Here is a 12,234-nt window from a genome sequence, read left to right as displayed (position 1 = left end):
AAAAGGGATCTCTTGTACATACTTATGGATGTCACAGAGTGCACTGCATATCCAAGCTCCATTTTCCCCAAGTAGTTATTGTTGGCAGCTCTCATGCCTTCTTTCAGGCCACCACACAGACTACTAATATTATTTTTTGACCTAAATAATTAATAAACAAAATTATTTGTATTTCTTTTGGCCTAAGGCTGTCATGGACCAAGAATGTTTGTAAACCTGTATCTTAGTCCCAGTGAAGGCTGTCATGGACCAAGAATGTTTATAAACCTGTGTCTTAGTCCCAGTGAAATACTCTCAGAAAGTATTTAAATATTTATACAATTTAGACTTGTTTTTTGTCCCTACCATTATGACAGTTTCAATTCCCACTATAAACCAATGGCAAACTACTTTTCACAAAATAGGTTTTACAGGTTGACTTATTATTTATTTAATTTATTGAATACATGAATAAATTGGTTAAATAAATACCTGAATACTAAGTGAAGGTATCTGAGGCATTAAAAGGACAATTAAAAAAAAAAAAAAAAGCAACAACCTCACTGTGAGTCTCTAGATATGGAAGAGGGTGGTATAACACTAAAGAAAACTTTGTGACAAAAATATTTCATAGTAAAACCCAAGTGATAGAAATCCTGACAAGAGATGAAAGCATTGATATTTAAGAAAGACAGATAAGAGACTTAACATATGAAAACTGTGTAATAAGTTTAAAAGATTAAAAAAAAGCTAGAGCAAGAATAAATAAGAGTGAAAAATCAGAGAAAATAGAAACATTTTCAAGTGTCTATCATCTGTCATGCACAGTGCTGAAAGTTTTCTATATTCTATTCCACTCACTCAACAGTTATGTAATGTAGGTATCATTATCCTTATCTTAAAAAATGAGTAAAATGAAGTTCACAGGAGTTAATTAAATTGTAGTTGTTCACCTTGTTTTAAGTGATGAAGTCAGAGTTGGAGCATACATCTCTTTAATATTATTTCCTATATGCCAAATTCAGAATATACTTAAGGAATATTCTATACCTGAAAGTCATAAGGCACTATTAATGATATTTTGCTGAGATGATTAACTAGAAAAAAAAAATTCAGGTCTTTTTTCAATCACTTTGGTGATATTGTCTTTCTTTGTGTTTTTCCTACTGACCCACTGAAATCAAAACGAGAAAAGAATGGGTAAGGAAAATGAGTAGCTCTCAATTTGTTACAGAATTATGATGTCAAGCCATTGAACTGAAACTAAATGAAGAAAAAATGCCAAACATGCCTGGTTAGAGAAGATATATAAGTGGTTATGATACTCATATGTGCCATTTTAACATATCTAGAATCAGAAGGCACAGTGACATTTGTTATGGGAATTTCAAAATAAAAAGGGAAATTTTTTTCTATTTTTTCTTTTTAATTATTTCTCTCTTCCAGTATCACATACAATGTATGAAGACAGTCACCGCCTTTTTAAAAAAAATTATTTATTTATTTGACACAGAGAGAGAGAAAGATCACAAGTAAGCAGAGAGGCAGACAGAGGGGGAGGGGAAAGCAGGCTCCATTCTGAGCAGAAAGCCCAACGTAGGGCTCGATCCCAGGACCCTGAGATCATAACCTGAGCCAAAGGCAGAGGTTTAACCCACTGAGCTACCCAGGTGCCCCTTCAGCCACCACTTTCAATCCATACATTTTCAAGGCTCAAATTATAGTAATTTTATTAGCAATCATAATGAGATGCCTCATGGATCTATTAGTCATTAAATAATGCATTTGCCAATTTAATATCCCAATTGAAAGGAGTTATAGTGCTTGCTTATTTCTAAAGTGGTAGAAGGGATATAGAATGCTACTTACCTTTTCTTCTTAGATTAAATAATTGAGAACAATGGATAATTACAAGGAAGAAAAACATGGTAGTACTTTGTACTTACGAAATGTTCACTTTTGGGTTCTAGAGTTTTATTATAACACTAATTAAATTGCTTTAGTGAAGTAACAATTTATTCAGAGTAAAAATGGAGCAAATAAAAATATGAATGACTTGCTCAAAGGAACAGTATGCCATGGCTTTATAATTCTTCAGCCATTTTTATGTTCATTTTGATGTAGGCTAGCATGTTTTCTAAACAGAAATTCATCAAAAGAAATAATTATTCTAGGTACTCACCTTTTTAGAGATTAAAAAATCAACTGGTTGTATTTACATGAAAATTTGGAATCAGCATTAGCAAAAATGTTACCCTTCATCTTACCAGCAAGCCTCAAGTTACTTCGCCTAAATAGATTCACCTAAAGCAAGTTTTCCCAAAATCCAATCCTGTTTAAATGTTTTTTTTTTCTTAATTTGCACACTAGTCCTTTAAATAAGCAATATTTTCCAAAAAAACAAGCACTTTTAAAATATTTTGTCCAAGACACATTTTTTTTAAAAAGAGGATCTGATCACAGTTTACTCTTCAGAACAATAAAATGCATATCGCTTTTTTGCATTGTGAATTAATTTCCTAACTACATTATCTTCTGTAACTAAATGATGTGTTGCTCAGATTACTACTCAGAAATAGAGGATTTGTAAAACCCAGCAGGATATGCTACCATCAGATTGCCTCCCACTCTCAACCCCTACTCAACTGACCCAAAGCCTGGCCAGTGCCAGTGTATAGAACCTGGCCCACTTGCCTCAACTAGAAACCACTTTGAAGTTCCATGTCTCCAACAGAGTTCATGTTTGGAAAACTGAATCTAAAATGAGGACTGCTTCACAGCTCAACTTCTCCATCTGACCAATCCCATTTCCTTCCCTTCTCTTCCACAAGTGCTGATCCTAAGAATACTCCCCAGTCAAGTACCACATCAAAATATCTGCTACTGAGGGACACTGACCACTGTCTAAAAAGAAACATATCTCTCTCAATCTTATATTTCAGTACAAAAATGAAGAATCAATTTCAGGGAATAAATGAGAAAAAAAAGGTGAACACCCCCCCACATGGTTCTAATATGGAGTGAATTTCAATTTGATAACTATTTTATATCATTTACACGAAAAAGATGAAAGTACAGATAATATATAATGACATTTGCTCTTTTTTTTTTTTAATTTTTTAATTTTTTTTTTTTTTTAAGATTTTATTTATTTGACGGAGAGAGAGGAATCACAAGTAGGCAGAGAGGCAGGCAGAGAGAGGGAAGGAAGCAGGCTTCCCGCGGAGCAGAGAGCCCGACGCGGGGCTCGATCCCAGGCCCCTGGGATCATGACCTGAGCCGAAGGCAGCGGCCCCAACCCACTGAGCCACCCAGGCGCCCCTGACATTTGCTCTTTAATTTTTGACATCTTTTCAATTTTTATCATTTGGTTTGGCTACAACCATGCCAAAAAGCTGATTTACAAGAGTATGTTTTATCAAATGGAATCAACATTTTCATGACTAGAAATACTAACATTATTTAATTTTAGTTACAGAGAACTAAAACAAGCATAATTTTAAACAAAATTGAAATTTACTTTTTTCCTCATTTATATCCTCAATATCACATGCTTCTCCTGCCTTTAATCTCCATTGTATTTAGCATGAAGTTCATGGTGATAGGATTGCAAGAGCACCAGCCACCAAGTACATGTTTCCAGCAAGAAGAAAAATGAAGAGGACAGAATTGAAGTTTAATAACATGTTTACATGTTTCATGTAAGTTTAATAACATGTAATTACATTAATAATGTAAGTTTAATAACATGATTACATGTCATTGGCCACCTACCTCATCTGGAATGAAGGCTGGGAAAGGAATTTTCTTTTTTCTTAATTGGAGGGAAGAGTGTATATTTCTGCATTCAGTATTATAAGCAATTTAAGAAATGAGAATAAAATTTACTGATATTGAGTAGAAAACTAACAGTCTCTGCTATAGAAAAACAAAACAAAACAAAACCTCTTGATTTAAGAGACACAAAATATCCCAAACTTTTCACATTCAAGTCATATTTTACAATTTTCTTCTTTCACAAATTAATGAAGTCAATTTTGGTAAATTTGATACTGCTTTCTCCTCAGTAAAAGAGTTACAAATCTATATTCCATTTTAAGTAGTAGTCTTGCCCCCTCCCTTATCTGCATGGGCTATATTGCAGGACCCTTAGTGGATGTCAAAGGCTACAGGTAATGTGTCTCCTGGTGGCTTAGTGGTTAAGCTTCTGCCTTTGGCTCAGGTCATGATCTCAGGGTCCTGCGATTGAGCCCCACATTGGGCTTTCTGCTCAGGAGGGAGCCTGCTTCCTCTCTCTCTCTGCCTGTCTCTGTGTCTGTCTATCTGCCTACATGTGATCTCTCCCTCTATCAAATAAATAAATAAATAAAACCTTTAAAAAGAAAACTGCAAGTAGTATCAGACCCTATGTATTCTATGATTTTTTCCATCCATACATAACTATGATAAAGTTTAATTTATAACTTAAGCAAGGAGATTAACAACAACAGTAAAGTAGAGCAATTATAACAATATACTGGAATAAAAGTTCAGAAGGTGTGGTCTTTCTCTCTCTTAAAATATCTTATTGTACTACTCATCCTTCTTGTGATGATGTGAGATAACAAATGTCCACATAATGAGATAAAGTGAGTTGAATGATATAGGCCTTGTGACATAACACTAGGCTACTACTGACCCTCTGATAATTTGTCAGAAGGAGGATCAGTGCTTCCAGACTATGGCTGACTGTAGGTAACTTGAACCACAAGAAGCAAAAGCATATAAGGGCAGACTACTACTGCATTAACAAACATTCCTATCAAAACTTATGTATTGATTCTAAGTGTCCATAGATGTCCACCTGCAGTAAATTTGACAAGTCTTCAAAAGTATATCTTTCTTCTCCCTTCAGTCACCATTTCTAGATAGCCATGTTGACAAATTACAGTTGGCCATTGAACAACATGGGTTTGAACTGAGCAGGTCCACTTATACTTCAATAATTTTTTTTTCCAATAAATATTGTGGAGGAACACCTTGTGGCTCAGTCAGTGAAGCAACTGACTCTTGATTCTGGCTCAGGTGGTGATCTCAGGGTTATAAGATCAAGCCCCGCATTAGGCTCCATGTGTACTGTTGAGTCTGCTTGAGAGTCCCTCTTTTTCCCTTTGCCCTTCCCCCTGCTCATGTTCTCTCTCTAAAGTAAATAAATAAATAAAATCTTTTTAAAAAAGTAAACACAGTCTAAAATTTTGAGAGATTTGCAACAATTTGAAAAGAGCCTCAAGCTGTGTATCCTAGAAATACCAAAAACAGTAGAAAAAAAGATATTATTGTAAGAACATGGTATTTAATGCATGCAAGATACAAAATATGTGTTAACCATTTATATTATTGGTAAGGTTTCTGGTTGATAGTAGGCTATTTGTAGTTAAGTTTTGGGGAAGTCGACAGTTACATATGGATTTTGACCATATGTATGTTGGTGTCATAACCCCTGCATGGTTCAAAGGTCAACTCTATGTGCTTAGCAGCATGTGAATTTGTAATCACAGAGCCTTAAATTAAAAACAAACAAACAAACAAAACAAGAAACAAACAAAATCTGCCCTTATTTTTTGTCTTCTAACATCGACCCAGGAGACAAAGTCATAGATGAACTCATTTCTGCCAAGTTGTTCTTTGGGGATTTCATTTGAATGGGAAAAAAGGGACATTTATCAATAAAAATTCTATCAAATACTTCAAAGATAATTCTTTGCAAATCCAGCAAATTCCTGAATGTTAGGAAATTTCATGTTTTATTGTCATCACATTAATTTAAAAACTTAAAAAAAAAAAAGAATGAGTCAAGGCTGTAACTCTGATGATGACAAAGATTTTTATCATATTAGACAAGATTGCTGGAATAATATCAAAATAAATACAGTAGCACTTGCCAATGTAGAATCTAGTCACAATTTTGGGTATAACTCCTTGACCAAAACAGCAAATCTATACATGTTGCCAGGTTTTGTGTTTGCTTAAATTGTAACTCTAGAATTTCTTTTTTTAGACAGAACTATGGTTGTTGGTAAAAAGACTTTCTAAACCTTTAAAGGCACTAAATATATATTCAAGCTTCAGCAATCTACTCACAAATTAGTAATTCTCTTTTTAAATGGAATTAGTATGTGTGTAACAGAATAAAGCAGTATTGCCTGGAGGGAAGGCAGTATTTTCAATCCAATTGCATGCTGACTGAAAATGACATAGCTGCATTTTCTTCAAAATATTCATTTCAAAATATTAAAAGATATTTCAGTATGTTTAGGCCAGATAACGTAATTTCGTAGCAGAAATGGCTTCGATTTTCTTCCCTTGCTTTAAGGCTTAAACCAACTCAACCATTTCCAAAGCACATGTTCAATTTAGTTATCTGTTTCCGGAACAGATGCTTATGTGGTTTTATCTGTTCCAAATTATTGATAAACTATTTATCAAATCCCTGTCTTCAAATTCTCAAATACCTCTTCACTTGTTTTAATTCAATAAAATGCTAAAGATTTAGGGAGAAAATATTTCAGACTACACTGACATTTTACCCTTTTCTATGTGTATTTACTCAAGTCTCTGACTATTTGGGTCATCGAAATTAATCAGAATGTTTCTAATTAACAGGATTCTTAACAATACTCTTCAAATACTGATCTACAAATTTGAAGTTCTTTTGAAGTAAGATTAATTTGAAGTTGCTTTATGTTATTTCATTTTTATTTCAGTACCTATGCGTTGTCATTTTCTTCAAATATCACCAGATCATCAAATTTTGGCTTATTTTTGTCATATCTTGAGAGTGTTCAGTTGTAGCATGGAAATAATATAAAAATCAAAATAAATATAATAGTTTTTACTTAAATATATTTACCTGCCAGTATAAAGATATGACTTCTAATTTTAATTTTATTTAATTTTGTATTTAATTTATTTAATCTTATTTTATATTGATGACCTAACTGTAGTAATTTAGAATGATATTGGTATTATGCTAGTAACCAATGAAATAAGTGTTTGTAGGAATACTGTTATGAATTCAAGAAAATAAATATTGAACAGGTTTTAAACAATAATTAACATCCTTATCTAAATATTGACTGATAAAAATAATAATTAAGAAAATTATTAACTTAAATATAAATTGTTAACTTAAATATATATCGACTCTATTAACACATTATTATTAATAACTAATTATTTGTTATCAACAAAATGAATTTGATTTAAGGATACAAACTTTTTTCTACCAGAGCAGGTCATTATTTTATTGACTTATGATAGAAGCCAGTTGTCTTCAACTCAATTTGTTACAGATGTACGTAATGCTATATAATATTTTAATTAGTTGCAGAGAAATCTTCTTGAAAAAGAATTAAAAATATGTTGTATTTCCAGAACAAAACAGGAGTTAGCAGTACATTTAATAGATTATTTTCCGGGGCGCCTGGGTGGCTCAGTGGGTTAAGCCGCTGCCTTCGGCTCAGGTCATGATCTCAGGGTCCTGGGATCGAGTCCCGCATCGGGCTCTCTGCTCAGTGGGGAGCCTGCTTCCCTCTCTCTCTCTCTGCCTGCCTCTCCATCTCCATGTGATTTCTCTCTATCAAATAAATAAATTAAAAAATCTTAAAAATAGATTATTTTCCTCATTTAAAAAATACATTGGAAAATAATTTTTACTTCTAAGGCTTTTAATAAAATAACCATATGCTATTTTAAAAAATAATAAAAAATTATTATTATTATTCTAAACATTTTATTTATTTATTTGAAAGACAGAGATCACAAGTATTCAGAGAAGCATGCAGAGAGAAAGAAGAGAAGCAGGCTCCCTGCTGAGCAGAGAGCCCGATGCAGAGCTTGATCCCAGGACCCTGGGATCATGACCTGAGCTGAAGGCAGAGGCTTTAACCCACTGAGGCACCCAGGTGCCCCAACAATATGCTATCTTTAAAAGCATTTGTTTTTACTTAAATTAAAGTAGATAATACATTCAAAAAGTAAAGTAACATGATTAAGAAAAGTTGACCAAATAGGTTATTTTATATTTAATACACATCTATTATTATTATACACTAGGTTGAAAGATTCCAGGTGTGTAACTTCCTCAAGGAACTTAAGGTTTAAAAAGAAGAAAACATGTACATGATTGAAATAAATGCAAATAGAACCATAAACACATGCAATAAGGATGCAGAGTGAACATGAATTTATTTAATTTTTTTACAAGATTTTTTTTTATTTATTTGAGAGAGAGAGAAAGAAAGAGAGCACAAGCAGGGAGAGAGGCAAAGGGAGAAGAATAAGCAGGATAGCAGGGAGCCCTAAAGGGCTGGATCCCAGGACCCTGGGATTATGACATGAGCTAAAGTGGATGCTTCACTGAGCTGAAAGTGGATACTTAACTGAGTCTCACAGGTGCCCCAAGCAATACATTTTAAAAACAAAATAGAACAAAGTATTTTATTTGGCATGTAATTTTTTTCTCAGTCTGGCCAAAACCAAGCTATCTCTATCAAGATCAGCATGGGAAGTATTTTCAATTAAGTACCAACTCCACACATGGCTGGTGGCTATGTAAATTGGTATATATTTTGAAAATCAATGTGTCAATTATGATGAGAACCTTAAAAACAGTGATATTTTGATTCCATGATGCTAATGTATATTCTCAAGAAATAACAAATTGAAGAGTAAAAAATAAGAAGGAGAAGGTGTCAAACTAAAATGTTCAGTGGGATGCTTACACTGTGAAAAACTGGGTTCCCTTCAGAGACATGAGGTCTTGGTATGGGTTTTTATGAAATCATGACTTAGGACACAGGCAGCCAGTTTATTCAGAAGGCAATCTTAAGAAGCAAGCAAGAGGGATTTTTCTAACAGGCACTCTTGGCTCTGGAGCTCTTCATTTGGCTGGCAGAGGATTTGTCAGTAGAATGAAAGATGAATTCTCAATGCTGAAGCTGCAGCTGAAAGAGAGGGATGAACTCATTCCCCAACTTGAGAAAGAGCTGGAAAAAGTCCAGCATTCACAAAAGGCTTTTGCTTCAAGAGTAGATAAATCCACATAAACTGAAATTCTAGGCTCCAATGCCCTCTGGAATCCTACATGCAGACAAGGTTTATTTAAACCAGTACTTATTTCAACCTAGGTTAAATGATTTGACCATAACAATGTATAACCAGTCTGTGACAGTTAAATACTGAATAAAATACATTTTCCATCAAAGAAGAAGAAGAGGAAGAAGAGGAAGAAGAGGAAGAAGAAGAAGAAGAAGAAGAAGAAGAAGAAGAGGAGGAGGAGGAGGAGGAGGAAGAGGGGAGGAGGAGGAGGAGGGGAGGAGGGGGAGGAGGAGGAGGAGGAAGAAGAAGAAGGAGAAGAAGGAGGGGGAGGGGGAGGAAGAAGAAAATGAAGAAGAAGGAGAAGACGGAGAAACAGAGAGAGAGAGAGAAAGAGAAGAAAGAAAGAAAGGAAGAAAGAAAGAGGTAGTTGTGAGAGTGAAAGTGGGAAAGAAAGGACACAAACAAAGAGTGAGCTGTTGATCTGGTTACGCTATGGGAAACCGGGTTGAAGTCTTGCTGTGATCCATCTGAAAATTCATGCCAATCTACATCATTCTGGTCTCTGCAAAGGAAAGAATCTCTGTGAATTCACCCATTAACTTCTGAACCCCGACCAATGATTTTCCTTGGAATTTTCATCCTTCACACTTCTGGGTTGCCCCATGCTTTTCTCATTTTTTTTAGGGGAAAAAAGGCAAAAACTTTGAGAGTAGTGTCACCACCTGAGAATTGAATGCTGCTGTGTTACACAGGAACTCTTCATTACAGCTGCAGCTATAATGAGCTGGACCAGGGCTATGAATTTGTGCATCAGGGCACTCTAAGTCCCTGACACAAATATCCATTTGGTACAATCAAATCAGCTCATTCCCACATTAAGTGCGCTCAGTGTGGTGGTTTTTTATACTCTAAAAAGATTTATAATTAGAGGATTAGTGGAACTAATAGTGTCTAAAACCTTGTAGCTGTTCTTGAGACCATAATTGATGGTCTTCCTCTGTCACTGATGGTCTGTTCACTGTTTGCATCAGCTTCAGGAATTTCTTCAATTTACCTAGGTTTAGTCCTTGTCTGGTGAGTCTCCCCAGATTTCAACTCCTGAGGGAACAGAGCCTTTAGTTTTCTTGCCCTGGTCAGGCTATGGTTGCTGAAATTGTCATTTCAGTGTTCTCACTAGATGTGGAAACAAGAAGACCCTAGTGAATTCCTCAAGTCTTAGACATATTCTTATGTGCCTGCTGGGCATATATTGTAATCAAGATAGATTATCTCTCCAGTATATAAATTATGTCTTTTCTTGCTAGGTACCATAAAAATAATCACATATCATCTGATATTTTAATTTATAAACAGCATCTTGGAGCACAGTACTCCAGCTCCTTAGGGTGCCATTCCAAACTGGCACTTTAGCTAAGTGTTTAATGGTCACTTGTTCAGAGGAAACATATGCAGCATTTCATTCCTGCAAACCAGGCATTCTTTAAGCCCTTAGATCATAAAGTCATATTTCTTATCATAGTCTCTCTTCAGGTGACATTATACCACTTCATATAAGAACTTTTCAGTAGTATACTTTTATTTCTTCCTTCCCAGTCTTTAAAGTATTATTGTCATTGTGTGTGTGTGTGTGTGTGTGTATGTGTGTGTGTGTGTATGGCCACAACCCAGTGTTACTATTTGTGTAGTCACTTATCTTTTTAAAATATATGAAGTCTAAAAAAATAAAATTACTAATTTAGTTACCATTTCCTTGTTATATTCCAAATTTCAATCTGGTATCATTCTCTTTTACCTGAAAGACTTCATTTAACATTTCTTACAGTATGGGTCTGCTGATGATGACTTTTTTTTTAGTTTTTTCATGTGGTAACTTCTCTTTAGTTTTTTCATGTGGTAAAACAAAACAAAACAAAACAGAATCCAAAGCAAGGTCCTAACTCTGTTCAGTTCTGTGAAGGCTGAAAGGTAGAGAAACAGAGAAAGAGTCTGAAGCTAACAGAAGTAGGTTCATGAGGTTTTATGAACAAAGCCATCTCCATAACATCAAAATGTAAGGTGAAGCAGCATGTGCTGATGTAGAAGCTGCAGCAAGTTATCCAGGAGATCTAGCTAAGATCATTAATGAAGGTGGCTACATTAAACAACACTTCTGATATAGATGAAACAGCTTTCTACTGGAAGAAGATGCCATTTAGAACTTTCCTAGGGAGAAGTCAATGCCTGGCTTCAAAGCTTCAAAGGACAGCCTGTCTCTCTTTTTAGAGGCTACTGCAGCTGGTGACTTTTACTCTGAAGTCATTGCTTATAGACCAATCTGAAAAATCCTAGGGCCCTTAAGAATTGTGCTAACTTGGGACATCTGGGTGTCTCAGTCAGTTAAGTGTCTGACTCTGATTTCAATTCAGATCATGATCATGGGGTTCTTGGGATTATGCCCCATATTGGACTCTACCCTCAGCAGGGAGTCTGCTTGAGATTCTCTCTCACCCTCTGCCATTTCCCTTGTACTCTCTCTCTCTAAAATAAATAAATACATCTTCACCAAAAAAAAAAAAAAAGAAAGAAAAAGAAAAAGAATAAAAAAAGAATTATGCTAACTCTACTCTGCTTGTGCTCTATCACTGAAACAAAAAATCCTGGATGACAGGACATCTGTTTACAACATGGTTTACTGAATATTTTAAGCCCATTATTAAGAACTACTTTTCAGGGGTGCCTGGGTGGCTCAGTGGGTTAAAGCCTCTGCCTTCGGCTCAGGTCATGATCCCAGGGTCCTGGGATCGAGCCCTGCATTGGGCTCTCTGCTCAGCAGGGAGCCTGCTTCCTCCTCTCTCTCTCTGCCTGCCTCTCTGCCTACTTGTAATCTTTGTCTGTCAAATAAAATAACTAAAATCTTTAAAAAAAAAAAAGAACTACTTTTCATAATAAGAATTCCTTTCAAAATATTACTACTTGCTGACAATGTACCTAGCCACCCAAGAGTTCTGATGGAGATGAATGTTGTTGTCATACCTGCTAATACAACATCTATTCTTCAGCCCACAGATCAAGGTGTATTTATTATTATTATTATTATTATTATTATTAACAGCATATGATGTATTATTTGTTTCAGGGGCACTGGTCTGTGAGTCATCAGTCTTAGACAATACACAGTGCTCAGCACAGAACATACCT

The sequence above is a fragment of the Neovison vison genome, chromosome 11, assembly GCF_020171115.1.
Source record: "Neovison vison isolate M4711 chromosome 11, ASM_NN_V1, whole genome shotgun sequence".
NCBI classification, from domain to species: Eukaryota; Metazoa; Chordata; class Mammalia; order Carnivora; family Mustelidae; genus Neogale; species Neogale vison.
Note: the sequence above shows the minus strand (reverse complement) of the source record.